A 19,735-nucleotide genomic window follows, 5' to 3' on the forward strand; every position below is an offset into this window, starting at 1 on the left:
AATGCTGGTGATATGTTGGAGGCCGTCTTGCTCAACTTTGATGATGACGAGATGGATGGCTTCATGAAATGTGTGAACTCTTTGCAAGGAATGGGGTCGTACAACTATGCACCCCGGAAATTGTCCTTGGATCTTGAAAATATGACAACTCCTCCTACAAAGCTTTTTATTGAAGTGCCTCCCATCCTGGAGTTGAAGCCATTGCCTCCACATCTTCGGTATGAATTTTTTGGCCCATGTTCTACTTTACCCGTTATTCTTTTCTCTTGTTTGACTAACATGTAGGTAGATTCCACATTTGTAGTGCTACACAAAAGAAATAAGGCTATTGGGTGGACATTGGCAGATATTCGGGGGATAAGCCTCGCCTTTTGCATGCATAAGATCAAGTTGGAGGATGGCGCCAAACCATCTATTGAATATCAAAGGAGACTTAATGAGGCTATGCAAGAAGTTGTCAAGAAGGAGGTTATCAAGGGGGGCATGCTAGTGGTCACAATGAAAAGAATGAGTTGATTCCTACAAGAACGGTGACCGGATGGAGGGTGTATATGGACTATCACAAGCTCAACAATGTCACAAGGAATGATCACTTTCCACTTCCTTTCTTAGATCAAATGCTTGATAGATTGGCCGGCCGTGCTTTCTATTGCTTTCTTGATGGGTATTCGGGCTACAACCAAATTCTTATTGCTCCTGAAGATCAAGAGAAAATAACCTTTACATGTCCCTATGGTACTTTTGCCTTCAAGCGGATGCCATTTGGTTTGTGCAATGCACCGACGACTTTTTAAAGGTGTATGATGGCTATCTTCACGGACATGGTGGAGGAATACCTTGAAGTTTTCATGGATGACTTCTTGGTGGTTGGAGATTCTTTTGATGATTGTCTTGTAAATTGGATAAAGTGTTGGCTAGATGTGAGAAACAAATTTCGTGCTTAATTGGGAGAAATGCCATTTCATGGTCGAGGAAGGCATTGTCCTTGGCCACAAAATCTCAAATAATGGAATTGAAGTTAAAAAGGCAAAGATTGAGGTGATTTCTAAACTTCCACCTCCAACTTCGGTGAAGGGTATGCGGAGTTTCTTAGGCCACACGGGGTTTTACCGGCGTTTCATCAAAGATTTCTCTAATGTGGTGAACCCATTGTGCAAGCTTATTGAGAAGGATACTAAGTTCAACTTCAATGATGATTGTATGAGAGCTTTCGATATGTTGAAGCTCAATTTGACAACTACTCACATCATCACCGCTCCAAATTGGAGCGTCCCTTTTGAACTCATGTGTGATGCAAGTGACATAGCAGTTGGGGCTGTTTTGGGGCAACGCATCAATAAAAGTTTTCATCCGGTCTACTATGCTAGTAAGACCATGAATAGTGCCCAAGTCAACTATACCATTACGGAGAAAGAGCTCCTTGTTATTGTGTTTGCAATTGAGAAGTTATGTCCGTACTTGATGGGTGCAAAAGCCATTGTCTACATGGATCATGCGACGCTTCGGTATCTTATGAGCAAGAAGGACTCCAAAGCTCGGTTGATGAGATGGGTGTTTTTGTTGCAAGAATTTGATATTGACATCCAAAATAGAAAAGGGAGTAAAAACCAAGTGGTGGACCACTTATCTCGTTTGGAGGAGGAGGAGAGGCCGCATGATGGACTTGAAATCAATGACTCTTTCCCCAATGAGCAACTCTTGGCTATTTCAATGAGAGAGGTGCCATGGTTCATGGATCTAGCATATTTTCTTGTGTGTGAACCAGAATAAGTTATATCCAGTGTATATAAGTACCTTGGTAATTTATTGTATGAATCAGCTGGTTCACCCCTCAAGAAATTCACTGCCTTTTCTCTAGCGCGCCACGCCAATATGTAACTAATATCCACACCAAAGTCCTATTTCACATCATCAATTATATTCTTTGGCGTGTATTTCCTCTTATGATTAGTAAACTTAGACCTAATCAACCTACTAGTTGCTTGACGTTGCTCATACACCTTATCCTTCAACGGACATGTATGCTTATCATTAAACTTTCTCACTTTGAACATTTGTGATTTGTTAATACTAGAAAACCTTAAATTTCCATTCGCAATGCTCAGAAATACATAACAAGGTATAGCTGCAAATATATTTGTATTACAAATACAATTGGTTATGTACGAATATAATATATACAGATCACGACAGGTTAATGTTGAATACAGTTGAATAAATGGAGCATTATGCATATTTGAATACAACTGGAGAATTACTCATACAGCTGATTCGGCTCATTGTTTTCTAACCATAAACACACAACATTTTTATTTTTCAACAAAGTTTTGAATATAGAAATATACAATGAAATACAATGTATATTACATGAATGCAACATAAAATATGTTGGATATATTGTATACAACAATGTATTATGAATACACTTATATAAATGGTTCACTTTTCCTATAACTGTTTCAACACATTCTATTAAAAATACTGATACACAAACATACTACGAAAGATAACATATATTATGAATACAACATAATATATGTTGTATTCATAATATGATGCTATGAATACAGTATAAAACTATTATGAATACACAAACATACAGTTGAATACAACATATATTATGAAGTTGTAGTATGTAATAGCAGTCAAACCTGATAGCATTTGACCTATCGACCTGGAATTGAAACCTTTTAGAAATTGCATATTGCTCCATTACCACCTTCAATGTGGCCTTATCCTTAAATACTTGTCCACCCATCACCTCTTTTTGATTAGTATTTGAAATAATCAAATCCTTTCTGGTTCGAAAATCACAATTGGTTCACTTAAGCTTAAAGACACAAGCGCAAGTGTATCAACTGTATCAAATGTATTCACACCATATGTAGAGTCAAGTTGCATTAGGTCACTTTGAATTAAACTTCCCCCGTCTACAATTTCTTTATCCAATGTAGTTATACATAATGGATACATCCCCAATTCTCTGTTCTCCTTTTTCAACTCTACATACACCCTGAAACCCATGTCGTTGTATGTTTCCATAGGCGTGCAATTTCCTTCCACTTTGTATTCAATTTTAATTGACTTGGAGCTCAAATCTATGTCAAGTTCCTTTGAAATTGAAGCAACTAAATCTTTGTATGAAGCATATTCCTTTATCAATATCCCCTCAATCGAATAATCGACATAATAATTTTCAACGTTCCACTTCCCAAAATGACGAATTAGCACTGTTAAACTTTCCATCTAGTAAATTGAATTACTCAATATTCTATAGATACTTGTATCAATTCCGGGCAGAAAAACTCCTATCAATGACGGTCTAATCAAAATCTCGAACTATATCAGGAAAACAAATTGACTGAATCTCTAAAGCTCTACAGATTGTGTCTTGTTAAAGCTAAATATACAATGCTCTATTTTTTGTGTTTAACATCTGAAAAAATCATTCTAATTAATTGGGTTGATAATGAGGAGTGTATCACGTTAATTGATCCTCTTTCCTTTATTATATAGCTGGAGAGACCTATTTTTAAGGTGATTGTCGTTACTGTATTCATGAATACATGGTGCGAATACAGTCACGACAGCTGGACTACCCTATTTTTTAGGCAATTTTTGCTATTGTATTCATGAATACAATAGCGCGAATACAGCGAATACATTACCGTAACAACTGAATAGTAGCTATATAAAGTAATTATGTATATGATAGCTATAGGAAGTTAATAGCCACTAAACAATAGTGGTTTGTGCACACGTCGCAGTCCCTATCATCATCAATATTTGCATCTCTTATTAATTAATTAAAGTGTTTGATTGCTAATAAATTATAGCTGTTAATAATTTGTTTACCCTAAAATTCGAGTAACAATTAAACTTATTTAGTGGTTTTAAAGAAACGTGATTTAATCCAATACCAATTGATAAACGAGGAATTGAATAGATAATCTGAATAATAAAATAAATCAAACCAGTGTTCTAGCAGTGCTTTCGACCTCGATTCAAGATGGTCTCGAGGTTGGGTAACAAGAACAGTAAAGAACAGAAAATAAACAACGATGAACAGTAATGGATAGTAAGTGAAATTGAGAGCAACATTTGTGTATATTCTTATCAGTCCAATCCTCCTTACAAATAAATGGGGTCCCTATTTATATAGTAGAGAAATCTTAAATAAGGTACAATTCTAATAACGGAAACAAATCCCATAATTGGTGTCAATAACCGCTTGATTCGATCTGTTCCGGGATTTTCGCCGAGATCTTCTGTCGGTTGCTAATATCTCGCCATTCCGTTATTATGCTCGGTCTCGATCTTCAGCGAGCAATTCGATCTTCATGCTCCATACTCTGGCATTGAGCTCGAGCCTGGTCTATTATGAGCTTACTCTCGAGGCAGCTCCTCGTGCCTATGAAATCGGACATGCCCCATTTCGACCGTATACAAATAATCCCTGCGTTTCTTGGAATAAAATGATAAGACACGGTTTGAGCCTCGATTTTCTGAAACCTCGATCATGACGTCGTTCTCTTGATGTAAGCGACGGATGTGACCGAAACATCCTGTCGGTTCAGTTCCCCAAATCATTAATGCCTGTTAGTTAGCGATCGGCCACTAGCGCTACCGAACCATCGCCGTGAGCCTATAAATACCCGCTCCTTCATTGAATCAAACTTTACTTTTTCTCTAATCAAACCTCTAAGTCTTCTCACTCTTTTCATCTCCTCCTTTGCCACTTTCGTTAGCACCGAAACCACCAGTTTTTCATCTTCCTTCGCCCTTCTTTACTTATACCAATGGCAAAAACCTCAAAGACCGTACTGCAGAAGGAGAAAGATTCTTGCTCCTCTTCTCGGTGGTCCGGCGACAAGGCGCCGGTGGAGCCGTTTCCCCACGAGTACGTTCCCGGTCTGTGTACTCTAAAATCTGACTTCAAGGTCAAAAACCCTTCATCGATTCCGGGCCGATGCGAGCATGTGTCGATGTACATGTGCTCAATAACGAAGAGCCACCTCGACGCCATGAAGAGGGACTGCAACTGGGGTCCCGAGGTCGTGGTGTAAATTCCTGCTCCCGAAGAAAGCATCACCACTTATGTGGAGGGGTTACTAAGTGTTTACACTTACCCTTTCACATTGGGTCCCCTCGACCCCGTGATTATTGATCTTTGTAAAAGATATCAGGTCACCCTTGGCCAAATTGTCATCGGCCGAGGTTCAACTTCGGGGCATCAAAGAGAAAAGTTCGGCCCAAGCCAACAAGATTGAGGAGATTGAAACCGGGCTTGCTGAGGCCAAGGCAGAGATCGAGAAGATAAAGGCCATGGCGGACAAGTCCATTGCCATGTACCGGGACAATGCGGAGGCTGCTCAAATGCAGCTAAGGGAGGCTTCTGACCGAGAGAGATGGATCATTGACTCGGCAAAGTGTCAATACCGGAGGGAAACCCTCGAGAAAATCCATGCTCGAGGTTTTAGCCTCTCCGAAGAGATAGCCCGAGCCAAGGTGCTTGAAGCTGAAGCCAGGCAGCTTGCCTCATTCGATGACGAAGACGATGATAAAGAAGGCAGTCAAGTCGGATCCGATGAGGGGCCTGAAGGAGAAGTTGCTCCCGGAGAAGAGGTTGAAACCGGCTGTAGTTAGGACTTAGTTTCTCTTTTTGTAAGACCTTGATCGGTCTCTTGTACATAAACTTTTTTATCAATACATAATAGAAAAACTTCTTTTGAATATCTTCTCAGTTTTATGTTCAAACATGTTTTGTGCTTTTGCCTTATGAAAATTTTGTTATTGCAGCCTCTGTAATCGAGTGAACACTAGCTCAAACTTAAAACAAACCCTTAGGTTTTTTAGACACGCAAGGGCGAGTCCCCCAGCTCAATAATATGTTCGAGTAAGTTTCGAACTCCCTTAGGTTTTTATCAAATAATGATTAATTTTCGAACTTACAGTAACATATCCCTTAAGGTTTTATGGCGGATCTTTGAGCTAAATTTCAAGTTAGCTTTTTTTGAACTCGGAATAGTGGAACCCTTAGGTCCGAGTTGAGTGAGAACAAGGTCTCGAACTCTTTCGACTTAAAAGACTTAGTAAAAATTTCTTTATGCCTTAGCATGTATTTTTTACCCATTGGATTTTTTGAGGGTCCGATGTCGGTTGAAACCCTTTTGCTTTTTGTACCTTAGCACGTTTGTGTTAAGATAATTTAATACCTCTTAAGGTTTTTCGAGGGTTATTTTTATCGAAGCCCTTTTGATTATTTGATGAGGGTAGCCATTTTTAACCGGTTTTTCAAAGAATTTGAAGGCCTATCGTTATTGCGAAATTCGGACGTCTCCGAGCCGCGTTATTTAGACCGTAGCCTTAGTTTGGCCGTAGCCTTCGGGTATGTATTTTGGCCTTAGCCTTTAGTTTGGCCGTAGCCTTCGGGTATGCCTCTTGGGCTTATTTCCCAATAACATTTCGAATTTATTTGAAATGTCAGTCCCCGAGAACGGTGGCCATTAAAAGACTTAGTAAAAATTTCTTTATGCCTTAGCATGTATTTTTTACCCATTGGGTTTTTTGAGGGTCCGATGTCGGTTGAAACCCTTTTGCTTTTTGTGCCTTAGCACGTTTGTGTTAACATAATTTGATACCTCTTAAGGTTTTTCGAGGGTTGTTTTTATCGAAGCCCTTTTGATTATTTGCCGAGGGTAGCCTTTTTTAACCAGTTTTTCAAAGAATTTGAAGGCTTATAGTTATTGCGGAATTCGGACTTCTCCGAGCCACATTATTTAGGCCGTAGCCTTTGGTTTGGCCGTAGCCTTCGGGTATGTATTTTGGCCATAGCCTTTAGTTTGGCCATAGCCTTCGGGTATGCCTCTTGGGCTTATTTCCCAATAACATTTCGAATTTGTTTGAAATGTCAGTCCCCGAGAACGGTGGCCTTAGCCTATAGATCGAGGGGTGCCTCTTGGAGGTCTTATGAATTTGAGTTTAGATAACTCGAATATGCCTATCATCGATGGCAGTCCCCGAGTGTATATTTGTATTTTGTCTCTTGAGCCTTTTCTCACAATATCATAAGCATGAGGTTTGTATACGAGAGAATTTTCTTCGAGACACAAAATGTTTAATGAAGAGAGAATGCTTCTTTGAATAATTTATACATGCGCACATGTTTTGCCATCGGGTCTTGACTAATCTATATGGACACGGTTTACTTGACCGTTTGGCCCATTACAAAGCTTCCCTATCGAGGCCCTTTGATATGAAATACTATTCTTGAGAATATAACATCCGAGGGTGATGCCCTCCAGTATTCGTGGTTGATTGCATAGAAACCTTGGATACTATTGAATTGTCCTCAGGTAGCACATAATTGTTGCCTCGTTAAAAACCTTGCCGAAAAAACCCAGTTGGGATAAAAATCGATCTAAGGAAAAAAGAGTGCAACACGTACTTTAAAACCTGAGGTGTCGATGTCTTTGGTCGAACTCCTGCAATGAGTTAGCGTCGAATATGAACGAAAGAAGGGAGAAAGTCATACCTTAACAATAATATCGTTTGAGAAGTGATATGTTCCAGTTGTTTAGCAGTGGTTCGCCGTCCATCGTTCCGAGTTTATAAGACCTTTTTCCGACTATATCGAGGACTTGATAGGGTCCTTCCTAATTCGGGCCGAGCTTCCCTTCACTAGGATCTCGAGTGTTGATGGTGACCTTCCTTAGGACTAAGTCCCCGACCCTGAAGTGGCGAAGGTTGGTTCTTTTATTGTAGTACCTTTCGATTCGTTGCTTTTGTGCAGCCATTCGAACGAGTGCCGCTTCTCGTTTTTCATCTAATAATTTAAGGCTAGTATTCATAACCTTGTGGTTCGATTCCTCTGATGCATGTCAAAACCTTGCGCTGGGTTCTCCGACTGGAATTAAGGCTTCGGAGCCATACACTAAGGAAAACGGAGTTGCCCCTGTACTGTACTTCGATGTTGTTCGATATGCTCAAAGGACTTCGGGCAGAATTTCTCACTATTTCCCTTTAGCTTCGTTCAAACTTTTCTTCAGGTTTTGGATAATAGTCTTGTTTGTCGATTCGGCCTGTCCGTTCCCACTAGGGTGATACGGAGTTGACAATATCCTTTTTATTTTATGGTCTTCGAGAAATTTCGTCACTTTACTGCCAATAAATTGTTTACCATTATCACATACTATTTCTGCAGGTATTCCAAATCGACACACGATGTGATCCAGATGAAGTCTATAACCTCTTTTTCTCTCACTTTCTCGAACGCATGTGCTTCAATCCATTTAGAGAAATAGTCAGTCATAAATAAAATGAACTTAGCTTTACCTGGGGTCGATGGAAGATGGCCGACGATATTCATCCCTCATTTCATGAATAGCCATGAGGATAGGACTGAATGAAGTTGTTCTCCGGGCTGATGGATTATCGGTGCAAACCTTTGTCATTTATCACATTTTCGAACAAACTCCTTAGTATCTTTTTCCATGCTATCCCAGTAGTATCTTGCTCTAATGATTTTGTGAATCAGTAATTCGGCACCGGAGTGGTTCCCACAAGTGCCTTTATGGACCTCTCGTAAAACATAATCGGTGCCTCCTGGTCCTAAGCACACTGCCAATGGTCCATCAATGTTCTTCTGTATAATGTTCCATCTTCAGCCAATGTGAATCGAGCAGCTTTGGTTCGTAGGATCCTCGACTCTTTAGGGTCCGATGGGAGCTTTTCATTCTTCAAGTATTCAATATATTTATTCCTCCAATCCCAGGTTAAGCTTGTAGAGTTTATCTCGGCATGACTTTCCTTGATCACAGATCTCGAGAGTTGAACAACAGTCCCCGAGCTGATCTCATCTTCCTCGACCGATGACCCCAAGTTTGCAAGTGCATCGGCCTCACTATTTTGTTCTTGAGGTACATGCTGTAAAGTCCATTCCTTGAAACGGTGCAAAGTTACCAGCAGCTTGTCGAAATACCTTTGAATTCTATCCTCTCGAACTTCAAAGGTTTTGTTTAGTTGGTTCACCACCAGTAAAGAGTCACACTTGGCTTCAATGACTTCTTCCCCCAATCTTTTAGCTATCTCGAGACATGCAATCATGGCCTCGTACTCGGCCTCATTATTAGTCAACTTAGAAGTTTTGATAGATTGCCTAATAGTGCTACCCGTGGGCGGCTTCAAAATAATACCTAGCCCGGACCCCTTCACATTTGAAGCACCGTCTGTGAAAAGGGTCCATACCCCCGATGACGTACCCGATTTAAACAAGAGTTCCTTTTCAAGGTACGAGGGTTGGCGTGAAATTGGCCACGAACTCCGCTAAAAGTTGAGACTTGATGGCCATTCGGGGTTGAAATTCGATGTCGTACCCACTGAGTTCGACGGCCCATTTGGCCAATCGGCCTGATAGTTCAGGCTTGTACAAAATATTACGAAGTGGGTAAGTGGTTAATACGTATACGAGGTGACATTGAAAGTATGGTCTTAACTTTCTAGAGGCACTTATCAGTACAAGTGCTAATTTTTCTAAGTGTGGATATCTAGTTTCTGCTTCTCCTAAGGTTCGACTTATATAATAAACGGGAAATTGCGTACCTTTCTCTTCTCGAACTAGGACACCACTTACCGCGATTTTTGATACTGCCAAGTACAAGTAAAGTTTCTCATCTGCCTTTGGAGTATGAAGCAGTGGTGGGCTCGATAGGTATCGCTTCAACTCTTCCAATGCTTGTTGGCATTCCGGGTCCAGGCGAAATCGTTCTTCTTTTTGAGTATAGAGAAAATTTGTGGCTTCGATCCGATGACCTCGAAATGAATCGGCCTAAGGCAGCTATCCGTCCAGTTAACCTCTGTATGTCTTTTACACTATCCACGACGGCGATGTCTTTGATGGACTTGATTTTCTCGGGGTTGATCTCGATCCCTCGATTCGATACCATAAAGCCAAGGAACTTGTATGAACCAACCCCGAAAGCACATTTCTCGGGGTTGAGCTTCATGTTGTATTTTCTTAAAATCTCGAACGTTTCCTGCAAATGAGCCAAAAGGTCCTCTGCGCGCAGGGACTTAACTACCATGTCATCAATATAAACCTCCATTGATTTACCTATTTGTTCTTCGAACATTTTATTCACTAGGCGTTGGTAAGTAGCTCTTGCATTCTTTTAGCCCGAAGGGCATTACATTATAACAATATGTTCCATACTTGGTGATAAATGAAGTCTTTTCTTGGTCTTCCGGGGTCATTTGGATTTGATTGTACCTGGAATAGGCATCGAGAAAAGTAAGGATCTCGTGGCCGACCGTGGCATCGATCATGCGATCGATGTTAGGCAGTGGAAAAGAATCTTTGGGGCATGCCTTGTTTAAATCCTTATAATCTATGTTATCAACAAGAAATTGAATCTAGGGTCCAGGCTTAGCCGATGTGTCGTTACCTCCGGTGGAATCCCTATCATGTCTAAATGGGACCAAGCAAAACAATCTATGTTATCAACAAGAAATTGAATAAGTTTTTTCCTAAGTTCGGGGGTTAATCCCGTTCCCAGGTATACCTTTCGCTTGGGCAGGTACTCGATCAATATAACCTGTTCCAGCTCTTCGACCGTTGATTTGGTGGCGTTAGTATCTTCGGGAACAACAAAAGTTCGAGGGTTCAGAAAATCCTCCTCTTCTTCTTCTATCTCCCGCTTCCCCGATTCGGTCGAGGCTGGTGGCTGTGATTGCTATTTGACTTCCTGTTTATCTTTGATGCTCGACCTTTCCGAGGTTGATAGTGTCGATATCGGTATTACCTCATCGACCGCAAACACTTCCTTTGCAGCATGCTGCTCCCCGTATACCATTTTTACACCGTCTGATATCAGAAATTTTATCATTTGGTGGAGAGTCAAAGGGACTGCTCTCATATTGTGGATCCAAGGCCTTCCGAGTAGGGCATTGTACCTCATGTGGCCCTCGATCACGTGGAACTTAGTATCTTGAATGGTTCCAGCCACATTCACCGGTAGAATAATCTCCCATTTAGTTGTTTCACTAGCTATATTGAAGCCGTTTAGGACCCGAGTTGTGGGCACGATTCGATTTTATAGGCCGATCTGTTCCACGACCCTCGATCGGATGATATTCGCCGAGCTACCTGGATCCACTAAAACACGCTTAACTTAAACTTTATTTAATAAGATAGAAATTACCAGAGCGTCATTATGGGGATGAGAAACGCCTTCTGCTTCTTCATCATTGAATGATAAAGTGCTTTCGGGCACATAATCTCGGGTTCGTTTTTCCCTAGTGATTGATACCTTAGTGCATTTGAATATGGGTCCCTGTGGAATGTCGACCCCACCGACGATCATATGAATGGCATGTTGGGGTTCCTCCTGTTCATTTTTCCTGTTGGCTCTTTCTCTGAAATGATTCTTGGCTTGATCGCTGAGGAACTCTCGAAGGTGGCCCTCATTGAATAGATGGGCTACCTCCTCTCTTAATTGCTTGAAATCCTCGGTTTTTTGACCATGCGTGCCATGATACTTGCATATCAAATTTGGGTTTCTTTGAGAAGGATCAGTTTGTATGGGTCTGGGCCACCTAGTATCTTTGATCCTTCCGATTGCCGATACAATGCCTGATGCATCAATGCTAAAGTTATATTCCGATAACCGAGGTGCTTCTGTACGATCGGTGTACTTGTCAAAATCACTCTTGCTCATAAGTCCCTGAGAATTCTTTCTTCGATCACTTCTCCGATCGTTCCGGGCGGAATTGTGTCCTGAACCATTATCCTTATTGTTCCTTCGATCTGCAGTATATGGTTGATATCGGTCTCTGTTCGACCTTGGCTCCCTGTCGACGTCCCTCTGGGTTTTAACTGCCGACCTGTTTGGATGTGCTAAACCAGAAGGGGCTCCTAATTGATCGTCCTCGACCCTGATCTTTGATTGGTATCGATTGTGCACATCTGCCCAAGTTACCCCTAGATATTCGATCAAATTTTGTTTCAACTGATGTGATGCTATCGAACTCCGCTCGTTCAACCCTTGGGTGAAAGCTTGAACGGCCCAATCATCTGTGACCGGTGGCAACTCCATGCGTTCCATTTGAAATCGAGACACGAACTCCCTCAGTATTTCATTATCCCTTTGTCTTACCTTGAAAAGGTCTGATTTCCTCATTGCGACCTTTATGGCCCCGGCGTGTGCCTTTACGAAAGAATTTGCTAACATGGCAAATGAGTCGATGGAATTTGGTAGTAGGTTGCGATACCAAATCATTGCTCCCTTCGAAAGGGTCTCTCCAAATTTTTTCAACAGCACATATTCGATTTCATCATCCTCTAAATCGTTACCCTTGATGGCGCATGTATATGAAGTAACATGCTCGTTGGGATCGGTGGTACCATTATATTTGGGTATGTCTGGCATATGAAACTTCTTTGGAATAGGCTTCGGAGCCGCACTTTGAGGAAATGGTTTTGTACAAACTTCTTTGAATCCATCCCTTTCAAGATTGGCGGTGCCCCCGATATCTGATCAACTCGAGAGTTGCATGTCTCTACTTTTTTATCGTTGGCTTCGATTCTCTTCTCCCCTGATTCAATTCTTTTGGTGAGCTCCTCGAGCATTTTAATTATCGAAGAATCAGTCCCCGATTCGTTACCATTCGGCCTCTCCGGTAGTGGCTCGGTACGGCAAGTAATTTTTGGCTCGACCCTATTCGGAGCTCTATGTTGATTTTGTAACTGAGCAATAACGACTTGCTGAGCCTGAAGCATCTCGAATATTACTTGGAGACTGACTCCCTCGTCTCATCTGCCCTGTGTTCCTTGGCAACTATATCGGCCTTCTCTGCGTACACTCCCATCGAGATCTGTGCCCAGGTCCGCATTTAGAGCAACGTGCGAACTGACATCGGCGGGATTGGCAACTGGTGCTCTCCCGTGATTAGCCTGTGGCACTTCGATTCCTGGAGCAATCACATTTTCGTTTTCACCATGGAATCTAAGGCCATTGTCACCGTGTGTGGATGCATTTTGTGAGTTTGACATGTTTTAACCTGAAAGCAAAAATACTTGATAAGAACAAGCGTAAAATAGTGTGTTTCACCAGAATCAGTACTGAAAAATCACTATTATCCTCAGTCCCACGGTGGGCGCCAAACAGTTTACCCTAAAATTTGAGTAACAATTAAACTTATTTAGTGGTTTTAAGGATACGTGATTTAATCCAATACCAATTGATAAACGAGGAATATAATAGATAATCTGAATAGTAAAATAAATCAAACCAGTGTTCTAGCAGTGCTTTCGATCTCGATTCGAGATGGTCTCGAGGTTGGGTAACAAGAACAGTAAAAAATAGAAAATAAACAATGATGAACAGTAATGAATAGTTAGTGAAATAGAGAGCAGCGTTTGTATATATTCTTATCAGTCCAATCCTCTTTACAAATGAATGGGGTCCCTCTTTATATAGTAGAGGAATCCTAAATAAGGTACAATTCTAATAACGGAAATAAATCTCATGATTGGTGTCAATAACCACTTGATTCGATCTGTTCCGGGATTTCCGCCGAGATCTTCGGTCGGTTACTAATATCTCGCAATTCCGTTATTATGTTCGGTCTCGATTTTCAGCGAGCACTTCGATTTTCATGCTCCATACTCTGCCATTGAGCTCGAGGTTGATCTATTACGAGTTTACTCTCGAAACAGCTCCTCGTGCCTATGAAATCGGACATACCCAATTTTGACCATATACATAATTATAGTACGACTAGAAAAGAGTACTATGAGTGGGAGTTTTAGCGATTTGTGAACCCAAAAGGAAAACACAAGGAAAACTCACATCACCAATTACAGGGAGGATCTGTCGTAAAAAGAAAAACAGGGGACCACAATCCTCAAATGACTATTATATTCTTTCCTTTGAGAAATACACATAAAGACAGAAATATTATTCTTATTCTTTTGCTGGGTTCTTTATTACTAGTTTATATTAGAAGAGTTTAATTTATTGAATCAAAGGGATACGGCTATATCGGTGACATATTTGTAAGGATAGTGTCATCAACAACACACCTCAAGCTAGTAGTTTATTTTACGAAAAAATCAACATAAATCCTTCACCTTAATTAGTAATAATAGTTAAATTTTACTTGATTTGTAGACATGGGAAAAGGGCGGACTTAAAGGACAGCTCGATATACAAAGTATCCGGTATTCTCGCAGGGTCCGGGAAAGGCCACACCCCAAAGGATGTGATGTAGACCACCTATCCTGATAAAAACATTGGTGGTTGCTTAAACGGCTCGAACCCGTAACACACAGGGGCGGTCCAACCCTAAAGCAAGTGAAACACTTGCTTTAGGCCCCAAAAATTTAAAGGCCCCAAAATTACTAGTATTCTCTATATATAGTAGTATATTATTTATATAATTATCTTTTATTATTGATAAATTTATTTCTTTATTGTCATATTAATTTTTAATAACTCGATTTCTTCCTCTAATTAATATAACTAAAATAGCTTTCTGTCAATCTTATTTTATTTTTTTACTTAATTATATTTCTCTATTCATTAGTTGGTCACGTAACTATATCTAATAATCTAACTTATTATTTATTTTTCCTTACATAAATTATACTCTCTCCGTCCCAATTTATATGAAAGTGTTTGACTGGACATGAATTTTATGAAATAAAGGAAGACTTTTGAAACTTGTAACCTTAAATAAATCATAGAAGTTTTTGGGCTAGAAATCATCTCATTAATGGTAAAAAGAAAAATCTAAAGTTGAATTGTTACCAAATATAGAAAGGGACTTACTAAAAAAAAGGAGTCACTTATGTTTTCTGGGTTCTCCTATTTCAGTTGTGATGCAATCAACGCTAAATTCATTTAATTTTTTATATTTTATAAAACTAAGTTCTCATTTTTTTTAATTCTACATCCTCACTTGTCTATTTTTTTTTTAAAACGATGTTCATTAAATAATATATATATATATATATATATATATATATATATATATATATATATATATATATATATATATATATATATAGAGAGACTTATTAAGATTTTGCTTTAGGCCTCCGATGAGCTTGGGCCGACCCTGCATACTCATGCAGTAAGCACCTGCATCATGAACTAAGGCTCGGAAAAGGGCTGACTGCATTCTATATATAGAATGATAATGGCAGTAAACAAGGCTAGGTACTCAGAGACTCAGAGTTGGTTTTAGTTCCAATACCAATACATAACAAATGCACCAGAAGATATAGTAGATGAAGAACATCATTTACTATTCAGGAACAATGATTTATAAGGCGAGTTCCTCTCTCTAAATTAACTATGTTAGTTTTAAAGATGTTTCTTTTTTCCTTTTTTTCGTTGGTTGGTATTGTTTATTAAAAAAAATACAGTAGTAAAACGAAAAGATGCACCATTTGGATATTCATACACCACCAAATACAGAGATTAATTTGTTGCAAAAGGAAAACACAAGGAAAACTCACATCACCAATTACAGGGATTTGTCGTAAAAGGAAAAACAGGGGAGAAACAAAACATTTCGCCGTTGCCGGGGATCGAACCCGGGTCACCCGCGTGACAGGCGGGAATACTTACCACTATACTACAACGACCTTGATGCTAAGTTTCTTACATTCAACAATTTTAAGCTTCGATCACAAACTTAATGTGAACTCTCAGAATGGAATGATACAAAATTGTGACATGAACTATATCTAATTATTGAGAAGACTAGCGACTATGTTGTTTTGAAGATAGAGAAAGCTGGTGGAATATTTCTAATTTTGACTGGCAGCACTTATACGTACAGAAAATAAAATAAAATGACAATTTTATTCTTGGTAGACCATTCTTGACTTTTCTATAAAATAGGAAAATGTTGATTGAAGTAGCATATTACGAAGTAAGATGGTGATCACCCGTTTTCAGAAAGCTATTCAAACTAAATGTAATAGACCTCTCATACAAATATCATTTTTCAATTGATTTTGCTCAATTTGAAATTTTGCTCATGTTGAGCTGAGCTCAAAATTAATTTTGATGATTTTGCAAATAGTGGATAAAAAATCAGGTTCTTGAAGATGTTTGATATGCCTATAAACAAGGATGATGATTTGTTTTAGCAAATTTCAAAAAAGCAGGTCCCTTGGAGTATGTTGATTAGGTGTTGCAAACCGATTCATAATGCAATTAGGATTTCTTGAATGATTTATTTAGTGGGCTACAAGTACCATGTCAGTTGGAGAATTTATTATCAACAACGATTCATTAATGGTTCCACTTGCATAAAAAAGGATTGTGAAGTTGGAGATAATTAATTAAAGAAACCAAGTCCTATTGCGATTGTTTTCCTTAACTGAAATGTTCTAAGTTTTGAAGCAAAAATTGCAGAAGTTTTCAGCCAACCTCACTCCTATATAAAGTATCATTTTCCTGCTATCGAGGCCAATAGTATTATACACGAATATAGAGAATTATTCAAGAAAAATAACTTCCATAGCAAGAAGGTGATTTTAAGGATTCAAGCTGTACAACTGAAGAACCTGGTCCTGAAGAAGGTGATGTTAAGTTCTTTAGTTATTGAATCCTAATTCATTGATCTTAAATTGTAACCTATTTTACTTTTAAAAAGTGTATTTATAGGTTACCAAATTCTGAGGAATGTGTTTTGCTCTAGGCTAGAGTTTATGGTCTTGGATGTTTAGCTACAATCGAGTTAATTGCAGGGTCTTTGGTTAGAGATTGTAACCTAAAAGTGTGTTGATTGTGGGAGTTAAGATACTAGAGTTTATAATCCCTTTGATTATAGAATTAACCTAAAACTGCTCTTGTTATTAGTGAAGTTTTGAGAAAAATTTTACACGAATAGATTGTAATTTTTATTTTGAGAAAGGAGTTTTTTCGCATAATATTTATTGTGTCCTTTAATTTCTACACTTCATTTTCAGTTCCCACATAATATTTATCGTAGAATGTACAATTAATGATGAGACATGTAACCAAAACTCTCGACAAATTCCATGCTCCCCCTCCCCCCCCCCTCCCACAAAGAGAGAATGAGTCATGACCTACTCCAAATACTTATTATTAATACCATGCATGTTAACCACAAATGAAGAAACGGATAAGAATAATTAATTCCTAGTATCGGAGGTTTTCCGTGAATATATAATGGGTCATGGCAGTTTAGTTAGTTGATACATTAAAATATATGTTGCTACTAAATAATGCATCTTAGTTGACGATTCTGCGTCACCACAATAAACTGAATAATGTTATACTACACATCCCTAATAAAAAAAAATCGATTGAATTTTTCTGACGATAAAATAAAATAGAAAGAAATATTTTTGAATACCAATAATGTCTAGTGCTTCTTGCAATTTCATGGCAGTTTATGAGGCAAGAAAAGACGATGCTTGAATAAATTGCCCATGTTCATGCTTGCAATGACAATGTTTTGTTTTTCTTTTTTTCAAAATTAGGTTGGAACCATTTAATTTTCCAATTAGAAAGAAAATCTGCTAAATCACACATAATATAAAAAAATCGGAAAATCAGCTATTATAATGAAATACTACAAAATTAGGAGAAAAGTTAGATGTAGTTAACCATAATTAAGTATCTGAAGGGGCGGAAGTAATGTACACGGGTTTATTTGAATTTATCATAACTTTCGATGCGGACTAATACTTATATGTAAAAATTCATTAAAATTGTAAAAATAGTAGATATAAACCAATAACTTTAAAAATAAAATGGGTTCAATGCTAAAACCTTAAAAATTGAATCCATAGAGTTTAAATCCTGGATCCGTCTCTGAGTATTTGCTAGCAACAATTTTAGCGGGTAAATTTCACAAATGGTCATATAACTATAACATTTTTTCACTAAAGTCATATAACTTTGTTTTCTCACATAAAAATCATATAAATATGACTTTTTTTCATCAAAGTCACATAACTATATTTTCTCACACAAAAATCATAAAACTTTTACTAACTCACACAAAAATTATAGTGATCGAAAAATATAATTTTTTAGTAATATTTTCTTATTTTGTAGGTTTTTATTTTTTATTTTCAGTCTAATAAATGATAATCCAACTAAAATAGGAATGACTCAACCCGGCCTGGCCCACCCAACTCAATACTCATTTATATAAATTAAAATAATACTAAAAATGAATAGTAAATCCTTCCAAACATGATACTTCTATCTCTAATTTTTTTTTTTCAAGATTTTTATTCAAATTGATAGCATTTTTATTTCAAGTGCTCTCTAGTTATAACTTTTGTTTCTTTATTTTTTTGTCAGAATCTCATGCATTCCGAACTAATTTTTTTATGGGGGAAGAATGCACTTTTCGTATTATTTAACTTACGTATATGGGTATTGGGTCAGGCTGGGTTGGGTCATTCCTATTTTAAGGAAAAAATATAAAATTAACCGGCCGGCTGAAACTAATTGCATTTGCTAGCCAAAATATATATAGAATATGTATGTTATATGTATATAATACACACACACACTCACACACACATATATAAAATATTTTATCAGCTATTATTTCTAGGAGCGGCTAAAAATATACTCATATTTCTTCTATTTTAATTAAGTAATTATTTATTAGGCTGAAAATAAAAAATAAAAAACGTAAAATAAGAAAATACTACCGAAAAATGACCACTATGATTTTTGTGTGAGTTAATGAAAGTTTTATGATTTTTGTGTGAGAAAACAAAGTTATATTACTTTGGTGAAAAAAAGTCATAGTTATATGACCATTTGAGAAATTTACCCCAATTTTAGCAGATACCTTAATTAAGCATAGGACATATATAGTCATATTAGACACGATAATATGATTGCATGATTTTCATTTTAGAAAAAACCTAGTTTAGCTAAAATTATTACATTCATGTCTAGGTCCTATTATACACCTAAAATTACAGTTACATTTTATGCCAAGATCTTAGGCAGAAAAATTACAAATATAATATGGACTTGCAATTGGGTTTATGCTTTTCATTTAACTTTAGACATTCTCTTTGAGGAAGTTCTTAGCTCGAAGCCCTATCACGTTTGCATCCAATCGCTTCTTAATTCTTAGCCTTTTGCATGACTCAGTAAACATTCTGCAAATTGTAAAGTTACATTCATTAGTTTCTACTTATTTGTCCCAGCAATATTAAACGCGAAAACATGAGGAATTTTTAAAAAAATAATAAAATAAAAAAGAAGAAGAAAGATTGAACGCTTATTTTTCTTGTTCTTATACAAGTAAGAAATATTTCAAGGCAGGTACATTTCCCTCTCACTACTCTCAACATAAACTATACATATATAATTAAACAATTTTTAAAAGAAATTTCATTTATATAAAGTTCACAGACACTGTCAAAAAGTAATATTGATATCGTGATGCTTCACATTTATTGACTTAAATTCAAATTTATAATATCTACCGACTTAAAATTCTAAATTCGTTCCAATAAACTTAGTTACAGAGTGTAAAGACGGTGTGGGAAACTTGTCTATCACTTCAAGATATGTTATAAAGGAATCCAATTGTCTAAAACAATGTGGTCCAAAAAACTTTTATTGTGATAATGTTTAGCGCTCGATCTGGTATTCGCCTTGTGGGCATTTTGTTTTCAAATTGTTTTTTCTTTATATAATTTGGAAGCCATTTATGG

General features: G+C 37.8%; 1 non-coding gene across 1 annotated transcript; it reads right to left on the reverse strand.

Annotated features, from left to right (window-relative positions):
- Positions 1-15,577: 15,577 nt before the first annotated feature.
- TRNAD-GUC (transfer RNA aspartic acid (anticodon GUC)) lies at positions 15,578-15,649 on the reverse strand. The gene has a single exon. It is a non-coding gene; the product is annotated as a tRNA-Asp (tRNA).
- Between the last annotated feature and the right edge of the window lie 4,086 nt (positions 15,650-19,735).

This window comes from Nicotiana tabacum, chromosome 15 (assembly GCF_000715075.1).
Source record: "Nicotiana tabacum cultivar K326 chromosome 15, ASM71507v2, whole genome shotgun sequence".
Taxonomy (NCBI): Eukaryota; Viridiplantae; Streptophyta; class Magnoliopsida; order Solanales; family Solanaceae; genus Nicotiana; species Nicotiana tabacum.